Source organism: Vanacampus margaritifer, chromosome 2 (assembly GCF_051991255.1).
Source record: "Vanacampus margaritifer isolate UIUO_Vmar chromosome 2, RoL_Vmar_1.0, whole genome shotgun sequence".
NCBI lineage: Eukaryota > Metazoa > Chordata > Actinopteri > Syngnathiformes > Syngnathidae > Vanacampus > Vanacampus margaritifer.
The window spans coordinates 4,018,797-4,037,109 of record NC_135433.1 but is presented as its reverse complement, the minus strand read 5'-3'; the positions used below and the strand labels follow the sequence as shown (position 1 = coordinate 4,037,109).

The 18,313-nt window shown below is 37.5% G+C and overlaps 1 protein-coding gene across 5 annotated transcripts in view; it reads right to left on the bottom strand.

Annotated features, from left to right (window-relative positions):
- The window catches only part of tnr (tenascin R (restrictin, janusin)), a 238,953-nt gene that overhangs the window by 110,992 nt on the left and 109,648 nt on the right, over window positions 1-18,313 (bottom strand). For 4 of the 5 annotated variants that reach the window (XM_077555881.1, XM_077555885.1, XM_077555883.1 and 1 more), the window contains exon 5: window positions 17,618-17,666. The exons of the other annotated variant lie outside the window; for it this stretch is intronic. The gene's annotated coding sequence lies outside the window, so the exon portion shown is untranslated. The remainder of the gene's footprint in view (window positions 1-17,617; window positions 17,667-18,313) is intronic. 5 annotated transcript variants of the gene reach the window in all.

Sequence of the window (18,313 nt, the reverse complement as noted above, 5' to 3'; positions counted from 1 at the left end):
AAAGCATTGTGACTGCATGTATCAAATACGACACAAATCAAAAGTTATATGTGGAAATTGATCAAAAAAATTATATTTTTGTTTGTTTGTTCAAAAGGACCAATAAATACTCTATTTACAAAGAATCCAAATTATCCCTCATACATTTCATGGTTCAGGCTTTATAGGGTTAATTGTTTTAACTGTCTTTGTTATTGTATGTTTACTTTTTACAATAGTTTGTATGCATGGATTGTTGTTTTTAAAGTCTCTATAAATGAAATTGAGTTGAGATGAGATGGGAATAATAGAAAAAAAAATAGAGCTGAGCTGCCACCAACGTCTTACAAATGCAATCATGCCATCTATTGGCAGAAAAATGACCAACACAAATTAATATCACACTCGTCTTTACTGTACACTTTTTTAATCTTAACTAATTTTTATGAATTATAAATTACTGTATCAGTGACTAAAAGATGCCGCCATATTTCAGTTAGTTTAACATTTTTTCTACTTTTATGTTAACAAGAAAAAAATACATTTTATTGTACATAACAACCCCGACAGTGCCATCTGATTTCGAGCATTTTAAGTCATTTTTTAAATTATTTAAAAATAAAAATATATTTAAATTAACATGTTATTGTACATTTAGAACAGATACAAAATTTGTGATTAATCGTGACTTAACTAGCGATTAATTACGATCAAAAAAATTGAATTGCCTGACACCCCTAATCTAAATACTACAAATAACAACAGGGGGAGTATGTTAAATTGTCTTCTTGTACAGACAACTACTCAAGCATAAAAAGTCATGCAGATCCAACATACTGCATGACTAAGCAGCCAAACATGTTAAGAAATAGAAATAAATCTGAATTCAAGACAAGCCGTTCCAATTTTGAGCTTTGACAGAAATAGATTAGTTGTCTGTGAGATCAGTTCACAACGTCTCAAGTCAAAAGGAGGACATTTACGAAGCATCTGTCTCCCATAATCCATCTGTCATGCCAATCTCTGTTGCCTCTGCCTCCAGCTGCCAGACCCTGAGGGACGCCGTTTGTCGGAGCAATCGGAGCTGATAAGACATCAAGTGCTGTTTTTCGAGACTGGGGGACGATCTCTAACGAGAAGCGGTACCAAGGGCTGATCAAAACTATCCCGGTGATGTCACAAAGATGGGCGAAGAGCAAGGGAAGCGGTTAAATTGAGCATTTTGTCAAATGTCCTCTTTTCAAATCACCTCTGTTCTCCGGTGGCCCGTCTCCCTCTTCGCTCTTTCATTTGCCACTTTCATTTTTCATTATCTGCAGGCGTCATACTCATCAAGCCGCCTTCATTCCTCTGATGGCTTTTCATTTTTCTCTTACCGAGAGGATTTTAGTTATCCGTGAAAAGTCTTTTTATTTCCACTCACTTTGATACTCGGGTTCAAAGTAGAGAAGGGGAGTGAATTTTCCATTTGTTGTATTCATTGTTTTTTGCACTCTTTCTGACAGCGGCCCTGTTATCCCTCAATTGCTGACCCCGCCGACGCCGAGCCATAACCTCCATTTGGCTTGATATTAACCTGCGGGTTAATGCGCAGCCACCCCAACATGAACGCCAAAGCAATACCGGGCCTTGTTGCGTAGGTGATTACTCGTCCTTTTCCCCGTGCTCGGTCTCCATCGCCGGCCTCTCGGTTTCGCCCTCGCTCGACTTTCTTTCTGGCCACATCGTTGCACCTCGGCCATTATGACCAGCACTCTGAGCAAATTGCATTGTCTTTCAAGGCCACTGGGCTCTGTTCGTCAACTGCGACTGCAAGCGGAGAAGTCTTTGTCAGGACTATTTCGGGGCTTTCAGAGTCTCAGTCTCTCCTTTGGTCTCTTGAGGTCTCCCTGATTTGTTGGAATTTAGATGTCTTTGGGGTTGGTGAAGAACTCGGGCTGGTGGCCTGGTGGGTGGTGGGTGGTGTCTGGTCGGTGCTGGATTTCACTTTCCTTTCTTTTCTTTGGTCCTTCCTCGGGTCTCCTGACGGCCTCACGACTCTGGCTGGAAGTGTTCGGTTTAGGTGAACGGTATGGGATTTTTTAATAGGTTTTAGGTGAACTAATGAATACACGCACACACATTCGCACGCACGCACATACAAATTTTTTTTTTTTAACACTTTGACTGCCAAAAACGTTAAATAACGTTTAGTAAAATCCTATGGAGGAGTGCCAAAGACGTTAAAAGACGTTTTTTTCAAAACAGAGGTGAAACTAACCATTTTCTATTGTTGATTACTGAAGAACGGAATAAGGTAGAAACAAACTTTTTTTTCTGATGAAAGATGAGAGTCCAATCTTTCATTTGGTAGTATGTGTGTTTCCATAGTCCAAAGACATAATTTTCTGTGGACCTTGAAAGATCAGTCAAAAATGCTTAAATCGGCTGGCACCCACGGCATCCCTTTTCTGAAAACGTCTGGCAGTCAAAGAGTTAATATATTTATTTTTTTTAATTTAAAAAGAGAGCAAAGATGATGACATGTCAAATCGGTAAAATTACCGAATGAACAATACTGAGCTCTCCAGAAAAAAAAAAAGGACTATTTCGGGCCCAGGATGGCACCAACCGAGGTTTCTATTCAAAAGCAAATAATACAACCAATCTGTGACGTGCCACAAAAGAAGATGTAAAGGTTTCCAGCAACAACTGTGACGACGTGTACCCGACTGATAATGTAGCTGAGCAGATACGTAGCGCCCGTGCGCCCTTTGTATGCCATAGCTAGCAGAGAGAGAGGTGTGCATACAGCACCAAAATGGTGCCAAAAGCCATTAATTACCTGGCGCGATTCAGCGGACACATTTTGAAAAGCACTCAATTACATTTTGAAATGGTCCGTTTCACATTCTTCAAACTGCCGCGACACTAAAGAGTAGGATGTTCTTATCCACGATATCTATATTGCTTTAAATGCGTTATTGCTGCAGATAGTTGCAGTTTCATTTGTTGTCGTTATTTGAACACGGGTAACTTCCCACCACTTTGATGTCTGAATGCTCGAGTAGAAAGGATGTTGCCATAGCATCAGCTGGATCACAGCGAGAAAACATGTTTTCATTAAACCAAGAACAAGAACATCTGGTTAGTTTGCTTTTCTGCCTATTCTACCTTCCAAATTTCAAAGCCTGCCCTTAATCGCATTTTCCAGATCTCTAAGTAAGAGAATTGTCAGAGGGAGTAAATGATGTCAAGTTTCCTCTCAAGGGATAGGCATACAGTAAATGGCCTCACAGTGATGTATTTTTTAAAATAGACCCCTGATCAACTCATGTCCTTGGGGCTAACTAGTACCTGATGACACACTTAAAAAAAAAAGAAGGTTTCATCTATATTTTTTAAGGACAATCAACAGAGCAAAGCATCAATACTTAATTGCTCACCCCTCCTCTCTCTGCTCACTGAGAAGGGGAGAAATAAGCAACCAATCATATTGTGATCTGCTTAGCCCATTTGATCCCAAAAACGTATAAACACATTCTATTGTAAATGTTTCAAGTGTCCCAAAGACATATTTATAAGGTTTTAAATTTTTTTATTTCTGTTTTTTATGCTGGAGCATACAGAAGGCTTTGATGCCGCCTCTCAAATGCAGAGAACGGACTTGCAAGTCCTCTAAGTTCAAGCGGTTACAAGTTGGAGAGAATCTTTTTTTTTTTCTGCTGCAGCTGAATAGCCACTACCCTTCTATTTTTTCTTAACAATAGGTAGCCTAGGGCCAACTCATTTAACCTTTTAGAGCTGGGAGCTAAACTGGTCGTTCAAAATTTGAAAAAATAAAAAAACAATGAACATAATTAAAAAAGTATTTTTCAAAAGTTTAAAAAAATAACTGAGTATCATGTAGATCTCTGCAAGGTTTCTCAGCATGTATAGTTATATATATATATAGACATATTTTAAAAAAAAATCATTTTTTTATTAAATTTATTTAAAAAAAAATTTTTTTAATGTATTTATTTATTTATTATTTTTTTACTCCACCATTCTCAGTGCATTTAATGTTTATCAGCATTTTTGGAAGAATTTTGAGGTTCAAATTATTATTTTTTTCCCCCAATGCATTTCAATGGATTTCAATTATATGCCAATTTTGGCTACTCGCGGGTCGTTCTGATCCCAATCCCCCCATGATTAGCGGGGGTGGACTGTACGGTAAATTAACAAGTGAAATAGATGGGATATATTGTTCCATCTTCCGATCGGATCAGCTATCTCGTTTTTTAAGTTACTGATCGTTGGCCGGCTCCAAAATCCTGCTCGTGTAAAGCCTAATAGCCATTTTCTATAGCGTTTGTCGTCATTACGTTTGGCTGATTTTCAGACCACAGAATAAAAAAAAATTGCAGTCTGTGTCGATGATGAAAAAATCCTGCTCTCGTCTAACCGACATCATTTGTCGCATATTAGCCCATGAACTAAAAGTTAAAGATGCTTCAAACCTTTTAAAAACGGATTTGAGTCCACATTTTGCATTTCATGAACAGACTGGACAAGCCACAAAACTGGACAAGTCGCACGCTGTGCAAAGCCTGTCGCACAAAGATTAAATATGAAAGAGTCACATTAGCCGTTCACACTCTGAGAAGATGCACAGCCAGCCGGCACAGCCAAGAAATGATAGCAGTCTGTCAACAATCCAACAAATCAGACAAAGGGAAGAAAATAAACCAGGCTGTAGGAGCCTTTCAAGCAAAGTATTTACGGCCGTATGTTGAGGATGCCGAAGCTGCAATATGAGATCCTTTCACATAGCAATTTAACAGAAAGCTCATTTTAGATCATCATCATCATGTAATGCAGAGGTCACCAACTTTTTGGAAACGTAGAGCTACCTCTTGGCTACTGATTAATATAAAGGGCAACCAGTTTGATACACACTTCGTCAACTAATGGTTATTATGAATATATCGTTTAGAGCCATTTTTTTTATTTGATTGAAATTGTCCTATTCCTCTGATTTCAGCATATCAACAGTAATTGTTCGCTGATTTCTGGAGTTCTTCATGAAAGAAGACTGACTATCTTCTGTTATCAATCAAAATAAATTGCAAACATCTGTTTTTAAAAACAATGACCAACATATCAATCAATATCAATACAATATAAATCCCCGTTTTTTTTTTGAAATCACTATATGAATATGAAGTACGAAATAAACACCAGTCCCTGGTTAATAAACAGTACTCGGGGGAAAATGCTTTTGTGATACACTTTTTCTTTTTTTTTTCTTTTTGAGAGAGAGCTCAGTATTGTTCATTCAGTAATATTACCGATGTCATCATCATTGCTCTCTTTTTTTTATATGTGCGCATGTGAGTGTGTGCGCATTAATTCACCTAAAACCTATTAAAAATCCCATACCCGATCACCTAAACCGAATACTTCAGAATCCCGCTAGAGTCGTGAGGTTGTCAGGAAACCCGAGGAAGGATCAAAGAAAAGAAAGGAAAGTGAAATCCAGCACCGACCAGACATCACCTACTATCCACCGGGTTACCAACCAGAATCTTTCACCAACCCCAGAAACGTCTCAATTCCAACCAATTAGGGAGACCTCAAGAGACTGAAGAAAGGAAGGAAGGACAGACGAAGCAGAGTGAGATCCACAGACATCAGCCTCAGCCGATTCAACGACCAGAAGAAGAAGCAGATTGTGTTTGAATTTCGGTAGATGCTGGTGTGGTGAATCTGGCATGCATGAAAACCTCCCCCAAAGAGGGGAGCCGTCGACCCCGGCCAGGACAGATACACTTTTTGTGATACACTTAAATGCAAAATTAAAATTAATCCGATTAGTCGATTGAAAAATTTATCAATTCTAAAAATATTCGATAGTGACAGTACTGATCAATATGTAACACTTTTTTTTCTGTAAATCTCAGTAAATGTTTCTATTTTCTAATTCATCCACTGCCACTGACAGCTATAGACGTCAAAAAAATCATTTGAACTATTTTTATTAGTTTAACATGTTTTTGCCATTTTTGTTAAGTGTATAAAAACCTCGATTTTTTTTGTACATTTAGAACAGATATAAAATTTGTGATTAATCGTGAGTTAACTAGTGAAGTCATGCGATTAATTACGATTACAAATTGTAATTGCTTGATGCCCCTAATTTTTAATAATCTTTCCTTTAAAAAAATATATATATATATGTTTTTTTTTTTTTTTAAAGATGTTTTATTCTATTTTATTAGAGGCGTCGGGCGATTACAATTTTTAAACATAATTAATTGCATGACTTCACTAGTTAAGTCACGATTAATCAAAAATTTTATATCTGTTCTTTTTTTCTTTTTCTTTTCTTTTCTGGAGAGCTCAGTATTGTTCATTCGGTAATTTTACCGATATGACATGTCATCATCATTGCTCTCCTTTATTTTATTTATTTTAATTATTTATTTATTTTTTTGTATGTGTATGTGTGTGTGTGCGTGCGTGTGTGCGTGCGTGTGTGCATGTGAGTGTGTGTGTATTCATTAGTTCACCTAAAACCTATTAAAAAATCCCATACCGTTCACCTAAACCGAACACTTCCAGCCAGAGTCGTGAGGCCATCAGGAGACCCGAGGAAGGACCAAAGAAAAGAAAAGAAAGTGAAATCCAGCACCAAAACCAAACATTTTATATCTGTTCTAATACAAAAAAAAGTCTAGGTTTGCATAATTGTGTTAAAAGTGGGGAAAAAAAAATTAACTAATAGAAATAGTTCAAATTAATTTTTGACGTCTGTAGCTGCCAATGGCAGTGATTAACTCATTCACTGCCATTGACGGCTATAGACGTCAAAAATTCATTTGAACTATTTATTAGTTTCAATTTTTTTTCCACTTTTGTTAACAGTATGAGTATGAAAAACTAGAAAAAAAATTGCTGTACATTTAGAACATATATAAAATTTGTGATTAATCGTGAGTTAACTCGTGAAGTCATGTGATTAATTACAATTAAAAAAAATAATCGCCTGATGCCCCTAATAAATAAAATAAGAAAAGATTATTCAAAATTAGGGGTGTCAGATAATAATTTTTTTTAATTGTAATTAATCGCATGACTTCAATAGTTAACTCATTTTTATGACATTTTATGTCTGTTCTAAATGTACAATAAAAAATTCTAGGTTTTCATACTCTTGTTAGCAAAAGTGGGGAAAAAAATGAAATCGTGAAACTAATAGAAATAGTTCAAATGAATTTTTGACGTCTATAGCCGTCAATGGCAGTGAATGAGTTAATGGTGACTTCTACAACATTCCTAGAAAATCACAATGTCCCACAGGCTACTCCTGTGGTGCTTACGCATGTCAGTGAGCCCCGATGTAGTCATGTAATATCAAAGCTGGGAATGTGGTCTAATTAGAAAGATCCAATCTTAAACCAGAAGGTTCATTCAGTTGCTTTTGTTTGTTGAACCTCGTCTAATTGACATTTTCAGGAAATGCCCAATTCTAATTTCAAGTGCAAGATTGAAAGATCAAATTCAAAAGCATTTACTCAGAATACTTTGACCAGTTTCTGGGCTTGGCCTGAAATCTTTCTGCCTCCCTTTTAGTGGAAACTTCCCTCCACCCCCTTTTTTTACACTGCCACGACCTCCAACAAAAAGCAGCCTTAAAAGTACTTCAAACAATGCTAGCGGCTGACTCATGAGGCGCCCGCTGCGTGCCGCTCTGGTCCCTCGCTTTCACACCAACCCATTTCTCTCACCCCTTTTATGTTCCCGTTTCAAAGCCAGCTTTATCTTGCGGGACACAATGACAACACGTCGTCCTCAAGCTTTAATGGCGAGGAAAAAAGGTGGCGGAGGGAAAAAAAAAAATAAAAAAATTCTCTCCCACCTGTGCTATCACTCTAGCACGGTTTTAAAGGTGGGCAGGACGGCACGCGCAGCAACAATCCGGAGCATAAGCTGCGTGGAACAGATAAAGCTACTGCTGAGGATCAAACGGCACATTTGCTATTGTGTTGCTTGCAACGCACCTGCTCAAAGGAATAGCTTTTGATGACCACCGTTATGATTATGACTATCAGCTTAATAATACTCCTGCCGCATGAGTTCACTTTCTAAATATAGACAAGTGAAGCCCCCCCCCCCCCAAAAAAAAATAAATCCAGTGCGAAATGTTCAGGCAACAATAATGCATACCGATTATAAATAAGTTTTAATGTAAACTTAACATTCATAGCTTGTGCAAAAAATTGCTATTCATATCATATGCATAACTTGTTTAAATGCCACAATTAAGTAGTTAGTAACTGTTGTAAATATGTCGCGTAAACCACCCATTCAGAATTCTGCCACTGAAAAAATTACAACTCACAATAACATTTGGATGTAAAATAATTGTAAAAAAAAAAAATGCTTTTAACTCATTGACTCTCAGCCATTTTCACTAAGCAACCCCCTTTGCTCCCGGCTGTTTTACTGGATTTTGACCCACAGACTATTGTGTTCTATTGCTATAAAAATCATGGAACCTACCAAAAGAAAGATTAGAGTATCTTCTTTCATCGTGAAAAAAATATATATTTCTATCTGTTTCTGTTTTGCATCAATTAGCATTAGATTATAGCAAAATTTCATCATTATTCACAAATCTGTTTAAAACAGTGGAAAAGAGCTTTTTGCAACATGGCCTTGGTTGATCTATTATACTCTACTGCCACCTGCTGGCTGTTTTTTGTAATAACTACCATTGCTTTAAGCGTCCTCTTCAGGTCAGAGGCTACATCAAATCCTTCTGTATGATCTAGCATTAAAAAAACAACAACATATAAATACGTTTTTGGGACCACAGCAATTTAAAATAGAACGTTTTTACACGTTTTGAGGAGCAGATGAGTTAATAATCCAGAAAAATATACGAGTGTGTTTATTTATCTGTGTCTAGTTTTAACTGTTCAGCTAATTATCAATGATTTCATTTTTTTTAAACAAAGCTGCAGATTCGGGATTAGTGGAGCATATAGTTCAAAGCAAACATGGTGAAGCATCACTTAGCTGTTATGCTGCACACCAATTGAGTAAGATGCCATCGGAAGCAAATATAATTGCTTTTGAATCCAGATGAAAAACTTTTTTCCCCATTGCTTTGATTAAGGTCCTTTAAGCATTTTAAAATCAATTTCACTCTACGGTCTTTTTGTCACTTCAGAAAGCTACTTTTTATGTATTTTTTTTCCCTTTGCTTCTTGCTTTTAAAATGGGTGCAAACGGACTTATATGTTGTCAATACACAGTGCGTTTGTTTAGTGATTTAAAAAAAGCTATTTTTGTTCTCTTTGCTCTTCGAAGGCCTTCAGTTGTTGCGGTGATGATGTAATAGAGTAATCTGAACACAAACACTTTTACTAGCATGGAAAGAGAACAGATTGCATTTAAGATAGGTAATTGTTTTGCTTTTATTTTAGGCACAAGGTTATTTTTTTTGCAAAACTGTTGTATAAATATTTGGCCCGACTGATTCGATTGTCGTCTTTATTTGTTTTGTGTGTGTAAACAGCTTTCACAGCCCGGACAGATGACAGATTTGTATCGCACCTTCTCCATTATCAGTTTGAACAACATCACACACAAAGTGTTTGCAGTCGACTCATCTGATCCTTTTGATTGTCAAACATACGGTTGAGTTGCAAACCAACATTGAAAGCAAGAATTGAAGCGAGCAAGAAGCAGGTTATTTATTGGCCCGAAGGGAACCAGAGGGTGAAGAGCCCAGATTGAAATGTGTTATCTCGGTGGCGAGACATGCTTGCGCTGTGATGCTATCACTTTTAGCAATAGGTTGCTGGGGAGGAGATAGACAAAAAAAAAGGTCCAGTTCATTAGCAGAGAGGTTGTCATGATGACGTACTGCTTCGACTATTTCAGTAGGCAGATCCCAAGTACAAGCACAATATCTTATCGAGGCGTTGTGAAAATCAAACGGCTTCAATCAAGCGTTTGCTTTTGAAAATGGGACCAAGTTTGATCTTATATCATAGTACAGTAACACACAAGTTTGTTTTACTATCTTTGTGGGGACACAATGCATTTCCTAGCCCCTTCCCCTAACCCCAACCATAAAAAAATTATTGCCTACCCCAATTCCTTACCCTAACCTCAACCATAACCCAATTCAAACCTAAATTCTAAAACCAAGTCTTGATTCTCAAAAAGAGGTCTAAACAAGGGCGGGTGGGCACAAATCCCGAAATATGTCACAAATACAAGAGTTATTCATTAACCCTGGAAGACCCACGGGGTCAAATTTGGCCCCTATAAATTCTGCTACTCAAATAACAAAGACCTTTTATTTTTTTACAAATTTAACTTCAAAAGTCCAGAGTGCCACTTCTGACCCCTGCATGGGGCCATCTAGTGGATGAATATTGCACTTACATGAGCTAGAGTGGTGGTGACAAGATGGCTGGCAAAATGCTGTTTTGTTGAGCTGGAAATCAATCCAAACAAAACCATCTTCTCAGCAAACCATCAGATGGTAAAATTGTGTTTTTTTTTTTGTTAATCTATTTCATATCATGTTGCAGAATGCCTAGGAGTATGTTATATATATATATATATATTTTGATAAATTAGCAACTCTGAGCTAGTTAAAAAAAAAGGGTTAAAATTGAAAAAACATATATTTTGGTGTTCAGTTAACTTATAGCAGTTATTTAATATATAATTCATAATTTTCCAAAGAAGAAAAGGGTTTTTGGGTTCTCCAGGGTTAAGGTTACTCAAAACCGCAGGTGCGCTGGAGTCTATTCTACAGACTATCCAAATTCAGGCGAGGAGCGACGTACACGCGTTACTGGTCACCAACAAAGAGTATATATGTATATATTTGACGGAATATTGCAAGTTAAATTCTAAATGAAAGGAAAAAAAAATGAAAAAGATCAGAGATGACGCCTCGGCGAAGTAAAATGAAAACCGTCGTGGCTTCTACTGTTTTAGGCGCGCCAAGTGATGCGACCAAACATGAACGAATTGGACAATCGCAAACAAATCACATTCGGCAACTCACGCGCGCCACCTGCCAAATGACCTTTGCGCACATCCCAACTCGCTGAAATGGAAAAAATTGCGACACCCCACCCCGGTATTGTCGGGAACGTCTACGACAAAAGTCCTGTAGCAAAAAGGTCATAGCAATTTAAAATGGTAATTAAATGTATTTACAATCAATTAACTATTCAATTAAATGGCTGTGAAATGAAAGCATCTAAATGTGAGAGTAAGAGTTTCACACCTTGCTACAATTTATAATGACTAGAATTTCCAAGGCTTGTCATGTCGAGAAATGATTCCACCAATTACAGATTAGAGCTACATCCTGTAATTAGCACATTAGCTCCCAGGTGCGTATATAAACAAACCCCAGCACACCAGAACAACATGTGAAGTGCAATCGGACCTCTGGGAACACGCCAAAGATAAGTCAAGAGTCTGAAGACCGAGTCGGCTGCTGATGTGGCAGACATCGTCAATGGATCCAGATGTTACGTGGAGAGGATGAGAACAAGATTTGGAAGGAAATGGCCACGGCCAAGACAAGCCTGATCAGACAGCGGTTCGAAATGATTGTTTGTTGCTTTGACAGTCTAAGCCAGCCCTGCAGCGGAACTACATGAGAGCTGGTCAGCAGTAACTGCAAGAACAGTTGGTCCAATTCTCTCACAGAGTCGTCTCCATGGACAAATTCATTTTCACAAAACGGCATTAAACAAAAGACGACAACAAAAATGGACTCAAGATTCAAAATTTGGGTGGTGGAAAAATCTCGGTTTAGGCTTAGATCCAGTATAGAAATAGTTGCTGTACATTAATTACATTCCACAGCACAAGAGAAGGCAAATTCTTCAGTAAGATGGCCGCTGTAAATTCAAATTGCTGAAAGCTATGAAGATGTTCCAGCTGGCCAGACCAGTCACCTGACATTGATGGTAGGAAGGAGCAGGAAGCTTGGAAGATGGAACATAACGTCGCTGCTAGGTGAAAAACACCTATGTCCATTTTTTACATTTTAACGTTTTGGGGATGAAACTGAATGTCGCTGCTATGCGAGAAACACTTCTGTCCATTTTTGTATTTCAAAAACAAACAAACTTTTTTACGTTTTTGGGATGTCTGCATTCAGTTTCATCCCAAAAACATAAAAATGTATAAAAAAAAAAGACAAAATATTTTTGGGGTGTTTTCATTTTTACGCTTTTGGGATGCCTGCATCCAGTTCCATCCCCAAAACAAAAAAATGAAGAAAAAAATAAAATAACATCCATTTTTGTCATTTTTTACAATTTAACGTTTTTGGGATGAAACTGAATTCACTGTTATGTGAAAAACACGTATGCCCATTTTTGTATTTAAAAAACAAACAAACTTTTTTACGTTTTTGGGATGTTTGCATTCAGTTTCATCCCAAAAACATGAAAATGTAAAAAAAAAAAAAAAGACAAAATATTTTTTTTGTCTTTTTTTTTTTTTTACGCTTTTGGGATGCCTGCATCCAGTTCCATCCCCAAAACAAAAAAATGAAGAAAAAAATAAAATAACATCCATTTTTGTCATTTTTTACAATTTAACGTTTTTGGGATGAAACTGAATTCACTGTTATGTGAAAAACACGTATGCCCATTTTTGTATTTAAAAAACAAACAAACTTTTTTACGTTTTTGGGATGTTTGCATTCAGTTTCATCCCAAAAACATGAAAATGTAAAAAAAAAAAAAAAGACAAAATATTTTTTTTGTCTTTTTTTTTTTTTTACGCTTTTGGGATGCCTGCATCCAGTTCCATCCCCAAAACAAAAAAATGAAGAAAAAAATAAAATAACATCCATTTTTGTCATTTTTTACAATTTAACGTTTTTGGGATGAAACTGAATTCACTGTTTTGTGAAAAACACGTATGCCCATTTTTGTATTTAAAAAACAAACAAACTTTTTTACGTTTTTGGGATGTCTGCATTCAGTTTCATCCCAAAAACATGAAAATGTAAAAAAAAAAAAGGCAAAATATTTTTGGGGTGTTTTCATTTTTACGCTTTTGGGATGCCTGCATCCAGTTCCATCCCCAAAACAAAAAATGAAGAAAAAAATAAAATATCCATTTTTGTCCTTTTTTACATTCTAACGTTTTGGGGATGAAACTGAATGTCGCTGCTATGCGAAAAACACTTCTGTCCAATTTTGTATTTAAAAAAAACAAACTTTTTTACGTTTTTGGGATGTTTGCATTCAGTTTCATCCCAAAAACATGAAAATGTAAAAAAAAAAAAAAAAAAAGGACAAAATATTTTTTTTGTCTTTTTTTTTTTTTTACGTTTTTGGGATGCCTTCATCCAGTTCCATCCCCAAAACAAAAAAATGAAGAAAAAAATAAAATAACATCCATTTTTGTCATTTTTTTACAATTTAACGTTTTTGGGATGAAACTGAATTCACTGTTTTGTGAAAAACACGTATGCCCATTTTTGTATTTAAAAAACAAACAAACTTTTTTACGTTTTTGGGATGTCTGCATTCAGTTTCATCCCAAAAACATAAAAATGTATAAAAAATAAAATGACCAAAAAAAGCATGTCCATTTTTGTCTTCTTTTTTTAAAATGTTTTGTGGGATGTCTGCATTCAGTTTCATCCCCAAAAAGTTTTATTTTTTTTAAGGCAAAAAAAAAAAACACATGTCCATATTTTGTTTTGGGGATGGAACTGAATGCAGACATCCCCAAAACGTAAAAATGTAAAAAATAAAAAAATCTATTTTTTAAAAAGTGTTTTTCACATAGCAGCGATAAGATGAACTCTGAACTCTGCTTAAAGCTTGCAGTCTTTGTCGTTCCATGAGACTTCATTGAGACTGTTATTCATTCTTTCTTTTTTTTTCTTTCTTTCCAAAACAGGTATTGTTGAAAGGGGAATTCAACAAGAATTGCCACATCTGCAATCCGTTAAACGGTGATCGTTTCGTAACTTGACTTTTTGACCAATAATTTGACCTTGAAATCGCTTACATGTTCTCGAATTCAAATCGCTTCATTGTCATTGTACACAAGTTTAGACTCAATAAATATTCAACGATACATTATGGCGCGTCTGAAAACTTTTCCCCGCAAACATATAAGTAACCAGCTGTGCAAAACAAACTATTCTTGAATTTCCGCTTCCTTTTATGGAGCGTCTGCACCGAGAAGTCGTCTTCCTCGCCGCATTGTCTCACGGCGCCGGCGCCATAATCAAGAGTGACGCAGGCGCGCGCGCTCTATAATCCTCCGTGATTAGAAACCCGACATCAACGGCTTCCGCTGCTGTCACTCTTCGCTCAGGCGGTTCAAGGTGGGAATGTTGTTCTCGTCTGTACAAAAGCGCTCAAACGCAGCGAGGGGGCCATTGTTGTTCTGACGCTAAGCCGGCAGCGGCGGGAATTGCCGAGAGGAATTGTGTCCGTGTGAAATGTCAGCGTTAGAATAGGAAGACGAGTGTAAAGCGCACTTTTGAAGCCGACGTTGTCGTGTTGCGTGTCAAGGGCCGCCATGCAATTGTTCATTCCAAATTGGGCTTATTTGCTTTTCATTCTGTTATCGCTGTTCATTGTTTGCATCATATGTGGCAGATTTATTTATTTATTTTTCGTCCGTCCGTCCGTCTTCAATTCCGCTTATCCGGGAGTCGGGTCGCGGGGGCAGCAGCTTTAGCAGGGAAGCCCAGACTTCCCTCTCCCCAGCCACTTCAGCCAGCTCCTCCGACGGGATCCCAAGGCGTTCCCGGGCCAGCCAAGAGACCTTAGTCATCCAACCAGGTCGTCCCCGGGGCCTCCCGCCGGTAGGACATGCCCGGACCACCTCCCCAGGGAGGTGTCCAGGGGACATCCAAACCAGATGCCCGAGCCACCTCAAGTCACCTCCCGGATGACCGAGCTTCTCACCCTATCTCTAAGGGAGAGCCCGGACACCCTGCGGAGGAAACTCATTTCGGCCGCTTGTATCCGGGATCTTGTTCTTTCGGTCACGACCCACAGCTCGTGACCATAGGTGAGGGTAGGAACGTAGATCGAGCGGTAAATCGAGAGCTTTGCCTTTCGGCTCAGCTCCTTCTTCACCACAACGGACCGATACAGCGTCCGCATCACTGCAGACGCTGCACCGATCCGCCTGTCGATCTATCGCAAAAAAAATAAAAAATAAAAATCTGCCGTTTATACCCGGTCGTTTAATTTGAGATCAGGACAGCTTTTGCGTCGATTATGAGGGAAAGCAATTTGGACGTTGGACCATTGTTGAAAAGATGAAGCAGTTGAAGGTGTGAATGACATGCAGGGAGTTAGCGTTGCTCACAGTGTGTTTCATTGTTGTTGTTGTTTTTTTATCCGTAACTAATGACTTTAGTCATCCCAAGCTTTTTCTCAGTCTTGTGTTTGTTTTGTCGCAAAAGGTGTGACAAAGCAAAACATATTAGCGTCAAAATCACTTTTCACAAAAAGCTCATTTTCTATGCTCTTTTTTTTGGAGGTTTAGTGTTTTTACTGTCATTCAGCACAAACTTCTCTGGTCTTGGAAGTTCAGTCAAAAGTCTCTAAAAAGGCTGCTTTGATAACATAGCAGTAATTGAGTTAGTGGCACAAATCTGAAACTACCGCACACATCGTAGAATCGACACATTTTATGGTAATTAGGTATTATTGTAAGGGTCTCCCTCAAAAGAGCATCAAACAGCTGCAGCTCATCCAGAAGACATCAGAATACATCACGCCAGTCTTTAAGGTTTTATACCGACTCGCCGTTAGCTGCAGAATAAATTTCCGAATTCTGCTAATGGTTTATAAATCACTGAATGGTTTTGGGGTATTCCTGAATACATTCTAGAAATGCGGATTGAATATAAACCCAGTAGGGCTCTGTGGTCTGCAGATTCGGGTCAAGTAGTGGAGCCCAGAGTTGAAAGCAAACATGGTGAAGCTGCATTTTGCTGTTATGCTGCACACCAACGGAATAAGATGCCATCAGTGTGAAGTGAATTCAACCCAGAGTGTTAATGTTTTTAAATCCAGGTTAAAAACGTTGCTTAGGTGAAATGTTTACTTTTATTTATTTATTTACTTCTAGATGATTTAGGTGTTTTTAAAATCTTGTTAAAAGTCTTCTGTTAATGTGCTTAACTACTGTGTAATCTTTTAGTAATTTTGCTGTTTGCAAATGCTTTTAGGTGCTGTGTTTTTCCTTTTGTGAAGCACGTTTATTTGTCTTGTGTATGAAATGTGCTATATAAGTAAAGATGCTTTTTTTTAGTGTTTAGAGCTGTCATAATTAAACGATTAATTGCCAAGTAATCGATTGTCAAATTAATCGACAACTATTTTAATCGAGTAATTATCTCATTTGGAGCCATTTTTTTTAATTTAAAAATGTCAAAATGCTCTGATTTCAGCATATCAACAGTAAGTGTTGACTGATTTCTGTCGAAGAAGAAGAAGACTGATTATCTTCTGTGTTTAATCAAAATAAATAAGACAATGACCGAACCGGTAACATAGTACAACATCAACCCCATTTTCTTCTAATCACTAAACGAATACAAAATAAACCACCAATCAGTAGTTAATAAACAGTAATCAGGGAAAATATGCTTTTGTAATACACTTTAATGCAAAATTAAAATGAATTTGATTAATCGATTGAATAAGCGATAGATCAAACGATTGTAAAAATATTCAATAGTGACGGCACTATTACTGTTTTTGCTCAAATATGAAAAAAAAGGTGTGTTTCAATAAGTTAAAAAAATGGGGAAGGGGGAAAATTACAACAACCAAAATTATTTCATATGATCTCTCGATGGCACAGTTTTTGAGGTCTGGAACCCGAAGATGTGTTCACTTACTTCACTCTAAATAAAACTTTCTTTTCTTAACTGTGTTAGTGATTTCATGCACTATATGCACACTCGCTGTTTTCTTCATTAGGCGCTCGGTCCAAAATTCTGTCTTTCATATAAATCCGGGTATTTAGGAAACAGTTGCTGCAGATGTAAATGAAGTGATTAGCTGATGTTTACACCTAAATCTACAATCAAACAAAATGATGAGTAATTACAACAAATGCCTATTGACTCTTTATTCATGTCTTAGTAGCGCGCTTTAGGACTTTTAATGATGTGCTGTGTAGATTACAAATGGAAAGATCATCTAAACGGAAACAGATGATGATGTTCTACACAAATCATGCTGTAGTACTTTTTGGTCATATAACAAGGCAATATTTAAAGATAGCATGTGACTCCATTTCACATTTACAGACTGAATATAGAACAAACAGAATAGTGTGTGTGTGTGTGTGTGTGTGTGTGTTTACCAAGTGATAGTGAGGTGACAATTGATTCTGTCCAAATTAGGAAGCCACTGATGGTGATGAATCGGCACAAGGAAATTAGCCCAAGATGAGCACTAATTGTCTGATTAGATGCGCTTCGGCTTGATAAATGCACAACAAGCCGCCGCACATAAAGCACACATTAAATGCCTCCGACCATTAAATTGCACATTACAGATATTGTCAAACGGATATGTGCAAACGTGTGAGAGTGTGTTTGCGGGTCTTGTGTGTATACCTTTAGTCCGAGTAGTCAAAATCTTGCCAGTCCTTTGCCTCGCACTTGTCTAGGGGAGAAGAAAGGATACTTTCAGACGGCTTAATCACTTGGATGTGTAGATGCAGCGCTAGATTGTTTAAAGGGGAAGTCAACCTTAATTATTTCTTGACAATAATATGTTATATGTGACCTCTTAAGTCTAAACATGCCACTCTGATTAATATTACATTTGTGGAATATGAGTTATAAAGCAAAATCCAGCCGTTTTGATCCATCTCAGGGGGCGGCCATTTTGCCACTTGCTGTCGACTGAAGATTACATCACAGTTGCTCAGGCAACGGCCAATCACAGCTCACCTGTTTTCTGAAGCTGAGCTGTGATTGGTTGCTACCTGAGCCCTGAGCACAACTGTGATGTCCTTTTCAGTCGACAGAAAGTGGCAAAATGGCCGCCTTGTGATATTGATAACTGCTGGGTTTTGCTGCTTAATTCGTATTCCACTAACAAAATATTAACTTAAATACAGTATTTAGACTAGTGGGGCTGCATAGAACATATTGTCAAGAATTTTTGACGTTTTCAGAAACGGGATGTCGCCAGTGCCAGCCGATTTAAGCATTTTGACTGATCTTTCAAGGTCCACAGAAAATTATGTGTTTGGACCATGGAAACACACATACTACCAAATGAAAGATTGGACTCTCATCTTTTAT